Source organism: Panthera tigris, chromosome X (genome assembly GCF_018350195.1).
Source record: "Panthera tigris isolate Pti1 chromosome X, P.tigris_Pti1_mat1.1, whole genome shotgun sequence".
Lineage (NCBI taxonomy): Eukaryota > Metazoa > Chordata > Mammalia > Carnivora > Felidae > Panthera > Panthera tigris.
Genome location: NC_056677.1, coordinates 111893785 through 111915302, shown reverse-complemented (window position 1 = coordinate 111915302; position 21518 = coordinate 111893785). Strand labels below are relative to the sequence as shown.

General features: G+C 46.1%; 1 protein-coding gene and 1 non-coding gene across 3 annotated transcripts in view; both read right to left on the bottom strand.

Annotated features, from left to right (window-relative positions):
- FHL1 (four and a half LIM domains 1) overlaps window positions 1-21518 on the bottom strand; it is a 61385-nt gene that overhangs the window by 26997 nt on the left and 12870 nt on the right. The window contains exons 1-2 of one of the 2 annotated variants that reach the window (XM_042974336.1): window positions 19585-19609; window positions 12793-12866 (exon numbers count right to left, since the gene is read on the bottom strand). The gene's annotated coding sequence lies outside the window, so the exon portion shown is untranslated. Of the gene's footprint in view, window positions 1-12792; window positions 12867-19584; window positions 19610-21518 lie in introns of those variants that run through there. The other variant, XM_042974335.1, reaches the window with a different exon arrangement.
- On the bottom strand, window positions 10789-10893 carry LOC122235574. Its single transcript, XR_006213626.1, has one exon. It is a non-coding gene; the product is annotated as a U6 spliceosomal RNA (small nuclear RNA).

The following is a 21518-nucleotide window of genomic DNA, read 5'->3' as shown; positions in this document are numbered from 1 at the left end:
TGAAATCTACTGCATTTAGTTTGAAATGCATCCAAAAATAATATGGAATTATGGATAGAGAGATGGGTAGATCTGGTGATCAAACAGATACGGTAAATAACATGTTAATGACGGACTCTAGATGACGGGTATACAGGTGTTCCCCCACGGAATCATTTCCACTTTAACAATCTTCATCATAAGATGTTGGGGGAAAATAAAATATAGCTAAGCAAACATTTTAAAACACAAACTGAAGCCACACACAAGCAGGTGCTGGCTTCCAAAAGGCATTTTAGACTCTGAACACAGAATGTGGTACAATCCAGAACGAAAGTGAGGAACTGCGGCCTCCATCTGAAAGAGATCTGCCAAAGCCATTGTAAAGCTTCTCAGGCATAATCAAAGAAGTCCCGAAAAATCTCCTAACGAACTGCAATATTGCCCACATATGTCTTCAGACTTCGGGTGAGCAGTCTGAGCTATGGGCCGAGAGAGACCTTTTAGAAGGTTCCCTAGTCCATTGACATGGCCCCAACTGAGAGATGACCCTAGGAGCCAGCCTCCAACCCCTGAACTACCTTTCCCCTTTTATGGCAGTTTCGAGTGGAAAGCATATACTCATCTGTTTCCAGATTCCTAAAGGTACCAGAAAAAAAAAATCTAAATATAACAGATGGCTAAGCGCTCACGGTAACTGAAAACCAAACTGTAACTTCAGCTTTCTCAGGCTGATACCTTAACACCATGGGTTTAGTGGAACGGTCTTGCTGAAGACCTTTTGTCTTTATTCCCATAACAGGAATATTACCCTGGCTTTGATGGATGACAGATAGGTGTCATCCAAAATTTTATTTTGAGTTGACATTAATAACCTTTACTTATTTCCAAGTCAATCACTAAGTGTTGTCCAGTGTGTTACAACTGACCACAAAACACAGTGGAGTATGTCCATTGGTTTTTGTCAGTTTAAGTAGTTCAACACACTCTGAAAAACCTAATTCAAATGTTGAAGGCTCTGCAACATTTCTATGAATTCTAGGGTTCCCCACAATATAATGGAAAAACCATTAGAATGGAAGGACCCATGGGCCACCTGGCTGGCCCAGTGGGTGGGGCGCATGACTCTTGATCTCGGGGTCATGAGTTTGAGCCCCACATTGAGTGCAGAGATTACTTAAAATTAAAATCTTGGAACAAAGAAAAAAAAATGGAAGGACCCTGCATTTGTACTGTTAGTGTTCATTAAATCTATGACCCTCTCTCCCCTCCCCCTGGGTAATATAAACAGCCACTAAACCTTCCCCAGACCTTGGGTAAGTGGTAGCACACTCATAACCTCCTGGTTCTGAACCGCTTTCCACATCCCTTACCACACGTAGCTCTAACCTTTTGCCCTCCTAGCCTCAACCCCAATTCGCCAGTTTTCCTCAAATAAATAAGACCCTCAACTCTGTGTCCTTGGCTGGCCTTCCAAGTCTCAACAATACACATGGGGTGACCGTGTAACATGGGGGAGAGAGGACGGTGATGTGTGCGTGTTTGTACGCTTGCTGTAGTTAGAAAACCAAACACCCCAGAGCCTGAGAAGGGAGCTCATTTCACATTCAACTTACCATCTCTTCTTAGGCATCGTCAAAACAAATGCGAGAACCTTAAAAATCTGAAAACAGCTCTAAGAATGTCAAAATTGAAACCACAGAAGGATGTGCACACTCAAGTGTTTGGGGGGGTGACGTATACGGATGCTGGCGGTTTACTTTGAAATGCATCCAAAAATGAAGGTAGACTAACGCACGGACGGATATGTGATGCGGCAAACGCGGTGAAATGTTTCAGTGTAGAACCTGGGTGGTGGGGATGTGAGTACTGACTGCATAACTTCAACTTTTCTGCCTATCTGAAACGTGCATAATGCAATGCTTACAAAACCACGATGCCGTACCGCAATGAGGCGGGAGGGCCTGTTGTGTTCAAGAATATGCTCCAATGATGTCAGGAACACCGGTGTTAGAGGAACAGGGAGTCAGATAAAGATCCTCAGATAGTCCTGGGTAATACCACAGTAATGCTATCTGTGGTTTCCAATTCATAAAATGCCTCTCGTTCAATGAACTGTTTCTCTAGTAAATGCTTGCAAAGCCGCTGCCACTAACTAGTAACCGATGTGGAGGACGTCACAGAAAACATCGGTATTCCCGCTCCGAAACAGGTTCCAGTTTCCCGGCGGAAGCAGAGTGCGGTCGTGCCCCCTCCCCCACAGGTCTGTTTCCCCCCGCAGGTCTGTTCCAAGACCCCCAGCAGATGCCTGAAGCCACAGATAGCACCGAACCCTGCAAGAGACTATGGTTTTTCCTCTACACACACACCTATGATAAAGTTTAACGTATAGGTCAGGTGCAGATGAGCAACAGTAACTACTAGCAGAATAGACCCAGTATAACAACGTCCTGTTAGAAGGTTATGTGAGTGTGGTCTCTCTCTCTCTCTCCCACAATATCTTAGTGTATGCGCTCTTCCTTCTCGCAACGATGATGTGAGGTAAAATGCCTACGTGATGAGGCGCAGGGAGGTGAATGACGCAGGCACTGTGACGTAGCATCAGGCGGCTTCTGATCTTGACGCTACACCGGGAGGACCACCCGCTTCCAGACCATGGCTGACCAGTGACAGAAACCCCAGAACGCGAAAGCACAGGTAACGGGGAACTACTGTCCAGTTTAAGACAGGGGCCCCAACCACACGCTTGACTCTCTCTGTGCCTCCGACTGTCCCAGTAATAAAAACAGAAAACACCCTGGAGAGGACCGAAGGAGTTGGCCCAAGAGCCTGTGGAACATCTGTAAGGACTGAGGATACAGAGGGCACAGCTTGGAACGTTAAAGGAAGGGCTGAGAGTGATGGAACACGTTGTATTGTTTCCGGGTTCAAACCTGTCATGTGAGCCCCGAGCCAAGAGTGGAACTCACCTTCTCCAACCAGTGAGCATCTGAACCCCTTTAGTGAGCAAAAGGCACCACTGATTGTGAATGCCCTACCACACACATGCACACACACGCCGACAACCACGTGCACAAACCCATCACCAGAATCCACAGAAAAATCTCCACTGGTTCTGGAAAAGAGACACTTGGGATGTCTTAAGTAAATTACTAATTCATAGTCCTGAAGAACGTATATAAACGGTCCCGTCACGTACGCGTATCGCATGGTTTGAGAGGTGTCGACAGACTCGCAAAGACCACAAATTCTCATCCAACTACCTAAGGGCCACTGCTTTACTACGTAGGTGAAGAAGTGGTACGGAAATTTATTTGATTTTTTTCTTTAACCTCTCAGTGAGAGATGCTGTATCTGTATCAAGTGTGAAGCTGATCTGGCTGATAGGATAGGGGAAGGGGGCCGCTGTTCTAAATACATTTCGCAGATTTCATCCTTTTTAGTTGAACTGATTTGATGCCTAGAGTTGTTTAAACAAAATGCAGATATTAACAATTAAAGAAAAAAATCAAATGAATTATGGCCAGTATTAGCACAGCTCTCCCATAACGATAGGATAATGATGGTGACGATGATCATAAGGAGGATGCGGGTGCTACTCTTTCTCGAAAGCATTGTCAAGGGCTTCAGCCTTCATGGTTGGATGTCTGCAAAAGCTGGGACCTCAGCTGTGCCTGTTGTACGGACCGTGATAAAACGGACACGATTCCACTGTGAAGCTGTGACTTGAATCTAGTAAGTTTCAAACCCAGGACTTAGTGACTATCCAACATTCATCTACCAAGGATGGATCTCTTTACAGGCGAGCATCTGTTGGCTTCTCAAGTCTCTGTCCTATTAATAGACAAGGTGATGATAGAGAAAGCCGTAAAACGACTTCCATATCCACAGAGTTTTATGACGTTACAAGAACTTCATAAAAACATTAGGTATTCACAAGTTCCTATTTGACTTGAGCCAAACTTGATAACAGAAACGAACCCTGTTATTTCACTGGTGAATCAGGGTGCAGCCGCACTCATGTCCCCCTCTCTCCTCGGCCTCTGTGCGATGCTTGTTAATCACTGATGGGCTCCTTTGCTTTGGTTTTAAATTTTATTTATTTATTTTGAGAGACAGAACGGAAGGGAGGGGCAGAGAGAGAGAGGGAGAGAGGGAATCGCAAGCAGGCTCCGCGTTGCCAGTGCAGAGCCCGATGCCGGGGCTTGATCCCACAACCGTGAGATCATGACCTGAGCTGGAATCGAGTCGGACCCTCAACCAGCTGAGCCACCCAAGAACGCCTCCTCTGATGTGGTTTCAAAGAGAATTCACATATATGAGTCTGCCCCTAGAGAAGATGAAGGAACTTGCCAACAGGTGAATTCTCCATGAAAAACTAACACAGGATACACAAGCCTTAAATAAAGTCAAGCACTCTGACTCGATTTTGGATACATCATTAAACTTTCTGAAACCCGAGTGTCCTTCCAAGTCTCAAAGCAGCATATGGAAGAGGATAAAAAGTTTTAAAGGGTCATGGGAACCAACTGAAGTCCCAGATGGTTTGACTCGAGCTACCTTAGAGATCAGGTAGCCCGTGTCTTCATTTCACATCCAGCGGGTACAGGTGGAAAGCTAGACTTCCATTTCAGTGTCACAATCTGGCTTTTTCCATGGAATCCTCATCAAACCCAACCTTTATTATGACTTCCATGGCACAGCTTAATATGCTCAAATACGAAATATGGTTTAGACATTTATATGCGTGCCAACTTATAATCCTGTGACGAAGATACTTTTTAAAAATAAAAAAAATGTGCAATATCCAATCAGTGTTCCCACTGATGTAATATTCTTACAAATGGCTCCCTCATAAGAATTTCTTATAGACAGTTCATTCACATTAACTACACAATACTTTATTTCACTGAAAAGAAAATGATTTCCTGGGGCCATCAGTAATGTGGTGTGCATGTGTGTGTTTCTGCAAAAGACTTGCCAGCTTTCTCTCCAAGTGCTATATGAACTCTGATAGAAGACAACCGAAAGAAGCCCAGACTCTGGAATTCCACTTTCCGAGAGTGCAGTTAGGACCCTTCCTCTAAGTGAGGCAGTTTCTCTCCTCCAGTGAAAATGAATTCCTTCTATCTCGGAGGCTGGGAAAGTTAGGAGATGTACAAGAGGTCAAAATTAAGTCCATTAAATCCCAGCCCCGGATTTAGTCACCATAGAGACAGGGGAGATAAATAAACCAGTAACCTTAACAAATGTGCTGCACCTTTGCCAGACATATCTCTGACTTACCATTATTTTTACTTAAGTATCTTTCAGTCCAAACATAACTGACGATGAAGACGACAAAACCAAACAGAACTAGGCCCAAAAGAAATAGGAATGCTCATGCAGGCAAAGGGCAGGCAAGGAGTCAAGAGCTACCCCCCTTAGTAATGCGCCCTCTGTTCCCCTTGAAAAGCGATTGCAACATGGAGCTCCAGAGGCAATGACATACGGGGAAAATATGTGGTGCTAAAGCCAGAGGAAACCATGTCAAAAAAGAAAAACAGACATGAAGTAACTGACCTAATTAAAGGAGAAACGCACACTTCCAGCAGGGAAACAAGTATATGTGACCCGGGGAGCACAGCCGGAGGGGAGGGGATGCCGGACGAAGGCTCGGGACGCTGGAGGGGATTTTTGTCACTTAGCTAAATGCCACCAGAAGGGAAAACAGGTACTGCCCTTGCACTACGGCTCCGCGAAGGTTCTGCTTAAGTGGACAGGGAGCCTTGAGACATCAAGAGTCGCTCCCTGGCCGCACAGCAGTGAAAAGCTCGGAGACAAATGGTTATACTTTAACACGTGGGACACCAAGGGGCCTCTCGACCAACCGCAGAGAACAGACGAAACATGGGCAAAGAGAGGAAAAAAGAAAACCGAGAGGTCAGGGTGATGGAACGAAGCAGCAGGGAGGAGTTCTAGCATGGCAGCCCCGTGTCTAGGCTCTAGGCGGGAGTCCTCATCACGAGCCACGGTCGTTTACACAACACCAATGGCTTGTGGCATGGGGTCGAGAAGGTAGAAGCTGAGGAGTCTCGACCTCTAAGCGAGCCGTAGACTTCGGGTAAAAGGTGCAAACAACAGGACAAGTAACATGAATAAAACCTCAAATGAAGTGTTACTTCTAGCTCTCGTCCACACGCACGCTGGCACTTTACGAGGCTATCATCACAGCACACAGACAACGGCCGTATTAGACAAATTCTTCCATACTGGTCTGCAAGCATCAAGGTTATCATTTTGAACAGATTCATGGAATTCTCCTGCATGGACGTATCCTACTTACTTAACCAAGAATCTGGCTTGAGCACACGAATGTTTAGATCCTAACTTTTTGTCCCTACAAATACCACTGTGACGAATACCCGCAACATGCGGCTTTTCTTTTCTTCTCGTAGAACAATTTGCTTCTTGGAGCGCACGTCCCGAAATAGGACTACTGGATCAAGGGGTACCGATCTGTGACTTGGGCCACAAGGTGCCACAAAATGTTCTAAAAGGCTTATGACCAACTTGCAGAGCTCCCAGCAGTAAGTGCTTCTCAGTTTCAAGGTAACCAACCATATGAGCACTACGTGTTTTCTGTTGTGTCGGCTTAAAAGGCAAAAAATATACCTTCTTGCTGTTGCATGCCACTGAGGCTGCGCATTTTGCCATATGCATTTATTCACTCTGACAGGATGCGCATGTCTTTTGCCGCTCCACCCACCGGAGACCTCATTCAGCCAGCGGCTATGGAGCGCCTACCACAGGCCAGGCACGTGCCAGGCCTCACAATCCACGCGGGCTCTGTGCGTAAGATAGAAATGAATGATTTTATCACCTCCGCCACAAACTTTCCTGGCATGTTCTCATTATTTTTTTCCTCAGCTTTGCTGAGGTTGAATTAACGAAAATCGTACACATCGAAGGTAACCGGGATGATCTGACACACGTACGTTCTGTGAGTTCATTACCACAATCAAGTTAGGTAACACACCCACCACCTGAGACGTCCCGTTTGTGTGTGGGTGGTGAGAGCACTGAAGGTCTGCTCCCTCAGGAACTTTTTATGGATTGGAGTCTGTTGATCTCTTCTTGACTACTTCTATCATTTTATAGCTTACAGGTTATCATTTATCCAGGGACTGGATAACTGTCCCATTTTCTATGGTCTCATTCATAAGTTTTCCAAGCGTCTCATAAATATATTCTCTGATAATTACAAAATTAACAGCCCTAATCCCTACTTCATGATTCCCGAGCTTTACCACATGTGGCTTTTTTACTACAAGTACTTAACTTAAAGCAAGGGGTTTTTTTTTTAATGTTTATTTATTTTTGAGAAAGAGACACAGAGCACAAGCAGGGGTGGGGCAGAGAGAGAGCCACCCAGGCGTCCCCCAAAAGTCCAGTATTTTTAATACAACATAGCCCGTGTAAAAGAGAAGTTTAATTTTTATTTTAAAACTTGCTTTAGGGAGCCTGGGTGGCTCAGTCGGTTAAGCGTCTGACTTCAGTTCAGGTCACGATCTCACGGTTCATGAGTTCAAGCCCCATATTGGGCTCTGTGTTGACAGCTCAGAGCCTGGAGCCTGCTTTGGATTCTGTGTTTCCCTCTCTCTCTCTCCCCTCTCCCACTCACATCCTGTTTCTCTCTCTCTCTCAAAAATTAAAAAAAAAATTAAATTGGCTTTTAAACGTTATCCTACCGCAATGAGAAGTGAACTCAGGTTTATCTATGAAGATCTGACCACAAATAGCCTGCCTAAGATCTCTTTCTCTTTCTTAGGCCAAAGGAAAAGATTTGTCAAAACATCACTGCATGACTGCTTTTTCGTAGGATTGCTTTAGGGTCAAGTCCCCTTGCTACTCAAAGGGACATAGGTCCTCGGACTAGCAGTGGTACAATCTGGGGCTTACTGGAGTTGTGTAATCTCAGGCCCTACCCCAGACCTCCTGTGTTAGGATCCACAAGTGAAAGTTTGAGGAAACACTGGGGTAGACCACAGGAACCTGCCAAATTCTGCCGATGCTCCTTCTCTTAATCAGACACCATCAGAAGGTATCTCTTTCCTCAAATGTTTATCCCCAACCCTTTCTTAAAAAAGTAACCTCTACACCCAATATGGGGCTCGAACTCACGACCCCAAGATCAAGAGTCGAATGCTCTACTGACTGAACCAGCCAGGCACTCTCAACCCTTTTAATGCATGCCCTTAAATTAAAATGAGTATCACCAAACATCATGTACCTGAAAATTACAAGCTAGTATTTTGAGGGAAAGGATGGCTCTCAGTCTATAGCCTCAATTTCATCCGGACATGAGCTTTCTTGAAAACTCACTTGCCTGAAAGAGCCCTGCAGGTCTTAAAAACGAGTAAAACATTCAGATAATGGCCACATTAAACACTGAGATAAAGGACCTCTGTCCTTTGTATCAAGGAGGTGAGAGGGTGGTAGGGACCCTGGCAAATTTCAGAGTTCACGCTCCAGCCAAAGGCACGGCAGCTATCCGGCTGTTCAGCCTAGTGTTGCCCGAAAGGAATACAGGCTCAATGTTGCCAGATCTTCTGATATTTCAAGAGAAGCTGAAAATCTGGATTTTTGAAACATGTGAAATCTCTCAAATTTTAAATGCTGGCAATTCACTTAAAATTTTAAAAGAACACCTCTGTGTGCCAGATTCAGCCCACCAGTTTGAGACCTTGGCTCTGGACTGATGGTTTCCAAATTCTTTAAGCTTGTGGAAGCCATCTGTGCTAAATCTCGTGCTCTCTTGCTGGTACACGAAGAAGAGAGGTCACATCGATATAAATGGTACAAACAAAATCACTATGACTACCACATTTTAAATTTGTGTTTTGTGAATATTAAAAACTGCCAAATCAATAATTAAAGTGACCATATGTCAGTGATACAAATATTTCCTAGATGTGAAATACATGTTTAATTCTTAATTAACAACACTGTCATTCCTACAGAAACAAATACAAAGAGTACCCAGCTCATGTGTATGTTAAGAATTATGTTGGGTTCAGGGCTCCTGGCAGGCTCAGTCAGAGAAGTGTGCCACTCTTGATCTCAGGGTCGTGAGTTTGAGCCCCACGTTGGGTGTAGAGGTTACTTGAATGAATGAAAACTTTAAAAAGAGTAAAAAAAGAATTATGTGGGGTTCAAGTTTTTGTTCCAGGGCACCAGGGTGGCTCGGTTAAGCATCCGACTTCGGCTCAGGTCATAATCTCATGGTTTGTGAGTTTGAACCCCACATCGGGCTCTGTGCTGACAGCTCAGAGCCTGGAGCCTCCTTCAGATTCTGTGTCTCCCTCTCCCTCTCTCTCTTTTCCCCTTCCCTGCTCACACTCTGTCTCTCTGTCTCAGAAAAATAAACAAACATTAAAAAAAGTTTTTGTTCCATACAATTCTATAATGAAAAGGTGGCCAAGTGGAATAATTTCAGGTTCTTGAAAATAAAGTTTACCTGTGATAAAGTTTACTACTTTCCTAAAGTGTTCAAGTGTTTTAAGCAAATTTACCAAATTTGTGTATAATTTGTGTGTACAAAACACACAATTTACATTTGCTTTCACTTTGGGGCGCTTGGGTTCCGGGCACAGGTGCGCCCCAGCAACACCCGTATACTTCATTACTTGTGCATTCCTGCCTGGAGGTGCCAGACACCACAGTCTCAGAGAGCAGACTGGAGACAGGGACTTTGAACTGCACCCCTGAACCCATCCAGGCCTACTCAATACTGGGCAATTTAATTTAAAAAGGAAAATCGGGGGCACCTGGGTGGCTCAGTCGGTTAAGCATCCAACTTCGACTCAGGTCATGATCTCGTGGTTTGTCAGTTCCAGCCCCACGTCAGGCTCTGTGCTGACAGCTCGGAGCCTGAAGCCTGCTTCGGATTCTGTGTCTCCCTCTCTCTCTGTTCCTCCCCTGCTTGCACTCTGTCTCTCTCTCAAAAATAAAGATTAAAAAATTAAAAGAAAAAAAAAAGGAAAATCAACTTTCAGTTTCCCCATCTGCAAAAAGGAAAATCATCCAGGGATGTCCCACAGTTGAAGAAGATCAAGATGAAAATGTATTATCCTTTTTCTTTTGTTCACGCCTACATTCCCGGCTTACTACGTAGTAGGGCTGAATTAATGAAGACATCAATAAGAAAAGCGAAGAAAGATCACAAGATACAACTACATTGTGACTGGAACTGCTTCACATCAATCCTATAGATTTCCATCACAGTGCAACGGAATTTAACAGATTTGATTAAGTCACAGAATTTAACAGATCTGATCAAGTTGTGGGGCGCCTGGGTGGCTCAGTCGGTTGAGCGTCCGACTTCGGCTCAGGTCACGATCTCACGGTTTGTGGGTTCGAGCCCCGCGTTGGGCTCTGTGCTGACAGCTCGGAGCCTGGAGCCTGCTTCGGATTCTGTGTCTACCTCTCTCTCTGCCCCTCCCCCACTCGCATTCTGTCTCTCTCTGTCTCAAAAATAAACATCAAAAAAAATTAAAAAAGAAAAAAAGATTTGGTCAAGTTGAGAAACTCACTGCTCTAAAAGGAAACCCAAATGGGGCACCTGGGTGGCTCAGTCGGTTAAGCGTCCGACTCTCGGCTTCGGCTCAGGTCATGATATCACAGTTTGTGAGTTTGGGCCCCACACCGGGCTCTGCGCTGACAGCACAGAGCCTGCCTGGGATTCTCTCTCTCCCTCTCTCTTTCCCCTCCTTTGCTCTGTCTTTCAAAATAAATAAACTTAAAAAAATTTATTGTATTTATTTTTTTTTAAATATGGAATGCCTCACGAATTTGTGTGCCATCCTTAGGCAGGGGCTGTGCTAATCTCTGTAATCATTCCAATTTTAGTGTATGTGCTGCTGAAGCGAGCACTAAAAAAATTTTTATTTTTTTATTTATTAAAAAAATTTTTTTAACGTTTATTCATCTTTGAGAGACAAAGAGAGACAGAGCATGAGCGGGGGAGGGGCAGAGAGAGGGAGACACAGAATCCGAAACAGGCTCCAGGCTCTGAGCTGTCAGCACAGAGCCCGACTCGGGGCTCGAACCCACAGACCGCGAGATCATGACCTGGGCCGAAGTCGGAGGCTCAACCGACTGAGCCACTCAGACGTCCCTAGAAAAAATGTTAAAAGGAAACTCAAAGATGCTAAGTTTGGGTCAAATTAAAGATGTCACCGGAGTGGTTTAATATCACAAAACCACTTCAGATATGTATTCAAAAACCTTCCATTAGAATGTTTCATTTATAAGAATACACATAGCTTCCGTCGAAGTTTTCTACGATGAAGCGTACCAAAGTTGCAGATGGCTACGGGCAACCCAAGCCAGGTCCCCCCACCCCCGGCCAGTGTTTCTAACCAGGCTGACGGGCTATGCCCTTCTGTGGACCTCCTTCCACCATCTAGTCTCTGTTGCTGTGGAAAACAAAGGCAAGCCGCCCTCGGGTTCCTCAGAGGACAGTGAGAGTCATAGTTCTGCTCTGGTGGGGGACGACCTAAGATTTGATTTGAAGACAGGTTTCTATCGTTAACGAATAAAAGTTTGAAAACAACCATTTTAGGTAAAGGCTATGGATGACAGCCACGGCAGGGCCCAGACCGAGCCAGCAGGGTGCGTCTCTCACAGCTGACAAATGGCCGAGGCTTTGGTCTCTGGGCCGGTCCGAAGCCCCAGGCCCTGGGGAGACCTTCCAGCTTCCATGTCATTGAGGAAACTGACAAAATTCCAAGTAAACACTTCTAAAAGTCTGTCCTTTTTTTTTTATTCTTTACGGTGTCAATATATGTATTTTAAAATGTGTGCAGAAGGTGGCAGCAAGCAGGGATACCGGAGACAACTTTGGCCAGCTAAGTGAGCATCTGCCCTAACGGAAAGCAATGACCCTCATCGAAAGCGAGACCGAGCAGAGGCAGAGGGCGGGGGGCGGGGCATACACCAAAACGCAGCAAGCTTCTGATGGACAGAAGTGCGAATCCTGACTGGTCTGCCGCTGGCAAATGTCACCTCCCCTCCCGCAAACGTGTGCATGGCGGGGCACAGAGAGCAGCAAGACTGGGGCCCCTTACGCGGGGCCTGGATGAACCCTCTCTGAGATGTGCGAAGCTGAATGTCCCGTCTCTCAAGGAGAGCACTGAGTGACCCTGAATCTTCATCACGGAGTGTATATAAGCCCTGTGGCTAAATGACGACCGAGGACGTCTGTGCAATGTGCGCTAAATGAAAGGGTTGCTCGATCTGGCTGTTCACACGGGGGCAGCCACGCTCTGAACTTCGACTCTGAGCTGAAAACAACGGGCTGGCCCTCGCTGGCATAACCCAACGGAAGCCCTCTCTGGAGTTCCTACCCCAGATCTTGCACAAAGATCCCTCCCCGACAGCTGATTGGGTCAGCCCCGCCTTCTCCCGCAGTCTCCTAGCTCGATGCCAGTACTGCTCGGCGTAGCTTTCCTGCTCCCTACTGTTCACGCTGGGGCATGAGCACATCTTTATCTTCAGGCAGACCTTCTAACAGTTCTGTTGTGCTTGGCACCTTCACTTTTCATGCCCCCAAATTAAAAGTAAATGAGATTGGTTTTTCCCCTTGAAAAGCCAGTCCCCAGAAAGCGGATATTTAGGATAAGCAGGGATATTTGCTGGGTCAATTAAAATGAATCCTGTTCAGTCTACTGTACAAATAAAGCTTTTTTTTTTCCACAGTGCCAACCCCAACACCACTAATTGGAAGGCTGAAGGTCGGTGTACGAACTTGTGGCCATCAGTCAAACTTACCTCACGCTGGATGTGTGGTGACTGGGATGTATTCAGCAAGGGCTGGACACGGTGGACAACAACTTCCAACGTGCCTAAGTTAGGAAAAAATGAGAAGCGAGACGCAAAGTTACCTTTTCAGAAAAAAAGTTAGAAATTCCAAAAAACAAAAACCACCCAAAGCCTACTTCCTTCGAAATGCCTCACGGTAACACATTCTACTTTATATTTACAACCCTTAAAAGTTAAACCGCCAGGATGTTCCACATACTTCCCCAGTGTCTGTTTATCCTACAACATTTGTGCCGGCACCGGGTCTAGCCCCTCATCATCAGGCTGCCTTAGCTCAAACACTCAGCATTGTTAGCACAGTGAGCTCATGGCCTATTTCAGTTTTAAATTAACATTTGGCAATCACCCGGGTAATCAAAACAAATGACTCAGTCGTTTAGAATAGATTTATTAGTTGAGCCTTTTTTTCCCTCTCTTTTAACGTCTTTAGAATATTTTGCCACAGGAGGGCTCAGATCCAGGCAGAATGTAGAGCACAAGTCACCAGAGGAATATTTAGAGGTGTTTCCATGGAGACGAGGTGCCGTGTGACCACTGAAGTTATCTCCAATCAACAACAGCATCAGGATGCAGGCTGGTGGGCAGGCTCATCCCTGCCCGGGGCGGAGGGCTCAGCATCACCAGGAAACAGGTGTGCTCTGTGCTGTTCCCATCACCCAAGCAAAGACAGTCCCCTGACAGGCGGCCCTCCTCGAGCCCTTGAGACCTCCCCAGAGGCATCTCACTGCCTTACCCATCCCCACCCACCCACCCCCCCCCCCATTCAAAGGGCTGGCTGGGAGAAAGGAGGCGTGTGAAATCCTGAAACTCATACCAAGAGCACTTTTATATCAGCTGTGAAATGTACACGAGCAAATGAAATCTGAGGGAAAGATCGCTCCCTGTGAGGAGGGCCCCCATCTGTTCTGTTCACTGCTCTATCCCCGTGCCCAGAACAGTGCCTGACTGCCACACAGGAGCCTCTCGAGAAGTATCTATGGAGTGAAGCAGGGCAAACCTAAACCATGGGTTCTAACCAGGCTCATAACTGCCCCTCTTCCGCCCCCAAGCAACCATTTCCGGGCTGATCGCCTAACAAGCAGGGGTTAGAGATTTTTTTTAAATATTAACGTGCTGGAAAATAAATCGCTGGTCCGGTTAGCTCAATAGGCTAATGGGTTCATCTGTTTAGAGATCTTAATGACAACTGTCACGTTCAAGGCAACTCTTCCGAACTCAAAATGGACAAGTGTGCTGACTACAGGGACAGACAGGTTCTTGTCTGCCAGATCAAAAGCCCGGAGGAGGGGACTCCGTGCCAGCAGCGAAGAGCTAGCTTTCAAAGGCAAACGTCTGAAAGTGACGGACTTCAAAGAAACACCTTCTCGTCCTCTTCCCACCTCTATTTAACTAGAGATAATATTTTCACGTTCTGCCCTACGAATACACATTACTGGTTTCATGTTACGTCTCGTTTGTTCCACAGAACTTAAAGTGTCTTTGTCTGGGTGGCAGGGACGGAAATCCCGCCTTTCTTTCCTCACAGTACTCAGCACGGCACGTATACATAAAAGGTTTCGCCCGGTCTCTTTTCCCACTACCCACAACCCATTCACACGGAACTCGCTGTTTCTAGAAGGTGCCACACCCTGGCGTGCAACCGTGGTGAGAATGCGGCACGGCACAGATGTTCACAGCAAGAGTCAGACTGCCTGGGTTCGAACACCGGCCCTGCCTTATGCCAGCTGAGCCTCACAATGGTAAGCGACTTCACAGACAGGCTGTGAGGTGACAAGGGGGCGGCGCATACAGAGCGCTTCACAGTGGCCCACATGCAGCAGGTACTCCCCAGATGGGAGGGAGAGACAGCGATCACCATTACTCCAGCAGGCGCAGAGTGGGAGTGTTCTCACACTCGGAGGAGGGGCTCGCGTGCCGCCACAAATCTCTGGCACCAAACACACCCGTTTAGATTCAGTCCAGCTTAACCTTCAAACCCGAATCCGCCACACGCTAGCCTTAACGTGCTATTTCACTTCGCTCCCCCTTCTGGAAATCATTTTTCCCGGAGATGGGGTTCAGCACACACCGGGCTCTACTTGAAGGAATCAGTTCTGTACTTAAAGAACCGGGATCGCAGCCCCCTTGACGCCCCAACCCTGCCAGTGCCTTCCGTGCCTTCCCTGTCTGCCCCCCACCTCTGCGAGTTCAGGCTTCGAGGGGCTGGGGCGGAGGGGCAAGAGGCCGGTCTTCTAGTAGCCAGAACCGAGACCCTTGGGGCTCTCCTTTTCGTAGGAAACCCTTGCGTGTCATGGCCCCAGACACCCTCCAGAGGGCAGAAGAGAGAAAGGCCCAAAGGCTGAGCGGGCGGAGCTCACATACGGGGGTCCGACCCGGAGCCCCGCCAAGGTCAGCTCCACAGTTCGTGCTTTCACTGTCAAGGACTAGACCACCAAGAGTGATAAAAACGTGCAGCGAGGTTTCACCACAGCACCTGTAGCTCCACTTCACTGTTGGTGCCAGGGCGTCCCGCGTCACACTCAGCGGGGGCCGGGAGGAAGAAGACACTCGTGCAGGTACACGTGTGCACGTGGAACCGCGCCTCTGACCACGCGGGGCACAAACCGTGTCGACGATTTTGCACAAGTCAGAGTATAAAAACCGAACGGCAGCCAAACACACTGGGTAAAATGTGAGGACAGCCAAGTAAAACCCAAACACTTTAGGGTCAGCCATGCTTGAAACTGAATCATGTGAATCTTATCGCACCCTGACAGAATAAGTCAAATTAGACAAACCTTTTGTGTGACTGCAGAAGAAGCCAGGAGCTACGATCTAGTGACGTTTAACGTACACAATCATCCTCCTTCGGGTTTGGCAACAGTATCGTGGCCACAGACACTGGTGACCCTGTCACTACTGACAGCCAAGCTTACACGACCCCCAAGTCACCGATCGATTGGGTGAATTATGTGGAAAAATAAAATCGAGAGACAGCTGCTGTCTGAATGAAACTAAAAGACCAGTTGAATCAATCAAAATGGATGAACCCCACAGATTCAGTCTTCTCTAAATTCTCTGAAATGTGATCGTCATGGTAACCATTCCTTTATCATGCTTTTCCTTCAGAAAAGATATTCTTCTTTCCTTCAGTAAGATACTCTTTTCCTTCAGAATATTCTTTTCCAACCTAAGAAACCAAAGAGTACTGAACCCCAAATATCTTTTATTTTAATTTTCTTTAACATTTCTTCATTTGAGAGAGAGAGAGAGAGAGAGAGAGCGAGCATGGGCAGGGGAGGGGCACAGAGAGAATGAGACACAGAATCCGAAGCAGGCTCCACGCTCCGAGCTGTCAGCACAGAGCCCAATGCAGGGCTCGAACCCACGAACCTCGAGATCATGACCTGAGCCAAAGTTGGACACTTAACCGACTGAGCCACCCAGGCGCCCCTATGAACCCCAAATATCTTAATTAGGTACACTTAGGATGGCAACGGGCGGCTCACAAGTCTCATTTTTCCTATTTTTATTCAAGTGCTCACACTACTATGGTAGTCAGAAACATTGGCATATGTACCGTTCAAAACGCATTTTAAATGTTACCATAGATGTGATAAATACAGATGAGCTGGCCACCATCTCCGTACTTTTAGCAGAACTGATAAACTGGCTCTCGTTCAGCAAAATAATTTACTGGTAAAAATAAATACAGATGAGGGGCGCCAGGGTGGCTCAGTCTGTTAGGCGTCCGACTTGGGCTCAGGTCATGATCTCACGGTTGGGAGTTTGAGCCCCGCATCGGGCTCTGCGCTGGCAGCGTGGAGGAGTCAAACTACTCTTGACAAATGTTTTCGCTGGAGTAGTAAAACGTTAAGAATACTTTTGCAACAACAACAAACATAAATAAGTGGGACTACATCATACTATAAAATGCTTGAGCACGGCAAAGGAAACCATCAACAAAATGAAAAGGCAGCCTACTGGATGGGGAGAAAATATCTGCAGATCATATATCCGACAGGGCTAGTATCCAATATACAAAGCCCTCATACAACTCCATGGCCAAAACCAAACAATCCAATTAAGAGATGGGCAGAAGATCTCAACGGACATTTTCCCAAAGAAGACATTACAGGTGGCCAGCAGGTACGTGAAAAGATGCTCAATGTCATTCATCATCAGGGAAATGCAAATCAAGACCACAGTGAGTTTCTACCTCACAGCAGTCGGAATGGCCATCATGAAAAAGACAAGAGAACACGAGAGTTGGTGAGGATGTGAGAAAAGGGCACCCCTGTGCACTATGGGTGGGGATGTAAACTGGTGCGGCTGCTATGGAAAACAGTACAGAGGTTCCTCAAAAAATTAAAAATGGAACTATCATATGATCCAGCAATCCCACTTCTGGGTATCTATCCAAAGAAAAGGAAAACACTAACTTGAAAACACAATACACCCCCCCCATACACACCCATGTTCACCACAGCATTATTTACAATAGCCAAGTCATGGAAACCACCTAAGTGTCCACTGACTGATGAATTCATAAAGAAGAGATGCTATTATACGTGCTGTGAAATATTATTCAGCCATTAAAAAGAATAGAATCTTGCCATTTGCAATGACATGGATGGCCCCAGAGGGCATTATGCTGAGTGAAATAAGTCAGACAGAGAAAGACAAATACCAAACAATCTCACTTATATGCGGAATCTTAAACAAACAAACAGAAAAAGCTCATAGATACAGAGAACAGAGTGGTGGTTGCCAGAGGCAGAGGGTCAGGGGTGGAAGGAAGGGGGTCGAAAGGTTAAAAAACAAAAAAACAAAGACTAGAGCTATTTTTCCATGTATATCATTGCATAATTGCTGGTAAAAGAGCTTTATGAGAATAAAGTAGAAAACAAAAACAACATAATAAAACTTTAAGAATACCTAAGAACAAAAAAAAAGCCATCAGTAACAGTGTAGAGGAAACTAAAATTATCAGGCATTAGGAACAAATGGGAACAACACAAAACAAAACAAATGGCGAAATCCAGCAAGAAAAATGGAGTGGCAAATATTTGCTAAAGTCAAAAGGTAAAACCTTAAAATTCTTGTCCTTTGCCCTAATGTTCAATGGTATTTTTGTTGTGTTTTAAAAATATGAAGATGGATGTCCTTTCAATGACTAGTACAACAGCTCCCAACTAAAACAAATGATAAAATAAAAATCCACTTAATTGACTGATAGGCTCGAATTAGTCATTGCCAAGTTTACAACTTTCCCACAACTCCAAGCATTCTTTCGTTAAGAAACAGGATTTGTTTCCCCTGCCAGGATGACCGTGGGTAGCTTTCTGGGTGACTACAAGTTCTGTATATTTTTACATAACTCACTGGGGAATACCCGCTCCCTAAGTCAAAGTGATGAGGGACAGAGGATGAACAGATCCAGAGAATGTGACAAGTCCGACAGAAGCATCTAGAGCACGCTGGCTGTCTCAGAAGTTTGAGAGGCAGTACTGGGCCAAAGACATTCTAATACTGCCCTCACTCCCATAAACCATCACCAAATCCTGTCCGTTTGTCCCGCAAAAGAGCCTCCAGACCTTCTCTTCCTTACGATCTCATTTTTGCGATCCCAATCTCACCCATTATCACTTCACACCTAGATTACTTCATCACACACGCTCCCCTCAGATTAATTTTTCAAATGTGCCACCTTGAATGCATCACTCCCTTTTCCCTAAACCTTCCTCCACTGCAATCTACAGACCAAGTTTCTAGCACGACATCCAAGGCCTTCCCATCAGACCCACGTTTCACCCTCCCCCATACCCAACTCTGGCTTTGGCTGACTCCCGGCCTCTGGGCTTTGTCACCACCGGAGAACAGGTGCTTCGGCTCATGCCACTCTCCCCTAAACCAGTGATTCTCAAACTCTGGCTGCACCTGCAGACCCAGAACCACTAGTGACGCCTGGGTGTCCCCCCACAACCAAATTCCCTACGATGAATCTAACGTACAACTAAATTTGAGAACCACTGCCCCAAATTCCTACGGTCCATGGCTGTGAAAGTTTAGTGGGCATCAGAATCTCCTGGGAGAGCGGGAGTTGTTAAAACATGAGGTGTTGGGCCCCACCCCCAGGGTTTCTGATTCAGTAGGTCTGGGGCAGGCCCAGGAATCTGCATTTCTAACACGCTCCCAGGTGATGCTGATGCTGCAGGCCCAAGGATCCCACTTTGAGAAACACTGGTCAAGAGTTAGAATTAGTATAATTATATGGTACAGATATGTACTGTATACATACAACAGTAACCGTCATACGTACACTTCATTTAGCGAAAGAGAATGTACCATCTTCCGGAATCTCTTCTACTATTGCTCTGTACTGTTTGTTCAACTTTTTAACACATTTGTTTATGAGCCAATCCACAGACTGTCTTAGAGATTATCTAGTCTGGTTCTCTTTTTCGAACCCGAGACCCCAAGAGGGAAAGTGATTTATCCAAGGGATCAGATGGTTATAGGCAAACTTGGGCTAGGATTCGAGACTCCCAACTCTCTCCTCCTCCCCCTCACTTCAAGCCTCTCCACCACACCCTTCCTGTGTCTTCAATAGCTTCTCCAATTAGAATGGAAGTTCGTTGCTTGAAGAGATCGCTTTTGTTTTTAATAACCCCCCATGGCATCTAGCAAGCCTAGCAAAGTGCCTCGCACATAGAGTAAGCACTCAATAAACGTTTGTTGATTTCATTTTATGACTCCTACTTTCTAAGCCGTGTCTGGCACTCCGCGAACGGTCTCCTCACACGTGGGCAACCGGGCAGCCTGGCTCCAATCAATTAGCCACAGAGTAAAGCCTTCGCATCAGCACGCACTCTGCTGGAATCTGCTACAGGGACAAGAATGAACACACAAAGAAAAATCATAGGGGCTTTGAAAGTGGACGGATAACTTTATAAGGTGCCACAATTCAGCTTTCAACTTGTATGTCGGAAAACATTCACAAAGTCCCTCGAAGTTCCATTATTATACCTAACAAATCAGTGCGGCAGTAAAAACCTGGCAGATAGGGTAGTCTAAAGTACATTGCTCTCGTAGTTTGAATGCTTAGGCCAACAGTCCCCCAACTTTTTTTTGTGCTGACATCCGCCTTGTTACTTAAGGGAAAATTCACAAGTAACTGACTTAAGGGCAAAGAGGAAACAGAGAGGAAGAAGAAGAAGGAGTGCCAACAGGCTGTGAGAAGCACCTGGGTAAGCAGTAAGGGGCAAGAGGATGTCACATACCTGCCCCGCATGCCATCGCCACCTACGCCTTTCCAGGCCTTCCAGCTATTTCCAGCAGCTTGAGCAGGGGGAGCAAGACTAGCCTTGCGACTGACCAAGCCTGTCTATACCTATGATGCAAATACATTATGATGCGGTCAGATGGTTACTTCTGCCATCTCTACGATGGACAGAGATTTCTGTACAATCGAGTCAGCTGCAGAACTCGGTATCAACTGGGACGGTGACCACAAGGAACGCGTTGGCTGTGCCTCCACCCAGTTCGCCACTGGCAGAGGGTACCCTGTGATCTTAGCAACTGAACTGGAATCCCCAAGCCTCCACATGGACTGTGACTCAAGGGAGAGGTTATTTCCGTCCCCTCCCCCTTGTTAAAATCTGCCATTTCTGGCAGAGGTAGGACCACAGGTATAGTCGATCAGTGAAACTAAGTAGTGAAATCAAGTAAAAAACGTGTAACGGTTTATCTAGTAACAGGTGTAATGATGACTACCCGTAACAGACCCATACATAAAAATTCCTTCTGATATACAAAATAAGTAAGTTTTAAATAGGTGAGTTCTATAACCAACTCTCCCCCTTTATTCGTACTTTTTCAGGTAACTCTGGAGTTTTTCACCCTGGGTCTAATCACAGACTCGAGGGGACACATCCTGTGAACTACCATATCCCCCAAGGCACCCATTCCTTGGGTGATCACCTTCATTTATGTTCTAATCCTTGATGTCTTATCTGTTTTTTTCTCTTCTGGTCTCTCTTTCTCTTTTTGTCTCCCTCAGTCACAATGCCCCTCTCAGAACCCATCCCCTCACCTCTGCTTACTACCATCTACCGTAGAATGTTTTGAGTTTTTTTTCTTTTTTAAGTAAACTCTACCCCCAACGTGGGGCTCGAACTCATGACCCTGAGATCAAGAGTCACACGCTCTACCAACTGAGTCAGCCAGGCGCCCCTAGAATGTTCTGTTTTTACAGCCAGCTCAAGAAAGCAACACATGCTTCCAGTTGCTCATAATAATCACCCAGTTTCAATGTATACAAACAAATTACAATCAGACCTTAAAAAGCCTGATCTTTTCACATGGGTTTACCGAAGAGCTGGCCACACTGAATAACTGCACGGAGGTTCCGGTGTTAGGTCTATGCTACTACGAGCCATGCAGTAGCCTTTGGGCCAAAGCAATCAAACTCTGACCTGGGTACTGGCTCAAAGACTTGGTATCAGCTCGCCAACTGTCACTGTTGCTAGTGACACCATAAACACAAGGTATCACTGGGTTATAGGGCTGGGGATTTATCAAGGCTGGGGCCCCACTCCACCACAAAGATGGCATGCCCCCCCCAACGGTGGCAGATAAATAAAGCCCCAACCCAATGCCCACACAGACCTGTCCGGTAACTATTGTGCAACCAG